Source organism: Orycteropus afer, unplaced genomic scaffold (assembly GCF_000298275.1).
Source record: "Orycteropus afer afer isolate SDZICR_OR568_19922 unplaced genomic scaffold, OryAfe1.0 scaffold00085, whole genome shotgun sequence".
NCBI classification, from domain to species: Eukaryota; Metazoa; Chordata; class Mammalia; order Tubulidentata; family Orycteropodidae; genus Orycteropus; species Orycteropus afer.
The window spans coordinates 9,553,018-9,553,534 of NW_006921672.1; positions in this window are offsets into that span (position 1 = coordinate 9,553,018).

Here is a 517-nt window from a genome sequence, read left to right on the forward strand (position 1 = left end):
TATTCTCATTTGTGATCTATTGCAACAATTAAATGATAGAGGTATAAGTGCTGGGAGCTGGTGAATAACTTAGAAAATATTTTTGTCAAAGTCCATATATTTGCATCCTATTGTATCTTGTATATTCCACACTATCTCAATGATGAATTGAAAAATTGTATGTAAGTAGCCATTTTTTGTTCTTCATTTGTGTTGACTTCTTAAGAGACTTCTCAAGTTGAGTTGCAAAGTACAAAATATAACTGTTACAGAATCTGACAGCATATGTCCGATAAATGGTGATGGATGAACTCAGTACTTTGCTATACTATCATTTAGACCAAGGGCATACCTCATATATGCTTATAGTAAAGGTAGGTGAATTTGAAGAGTTGAAATATAGAAAGCAATTTGGAAACCAATGGGAAGAATGTGATAGGCTAAGGCATAGGAAGTCGCTGAATGCTCTTGGAAATTTACCTGGTGGCTATGCTTTTAAAATTTATTTCACAGGTAATAATATTTCTTTAGATATTGG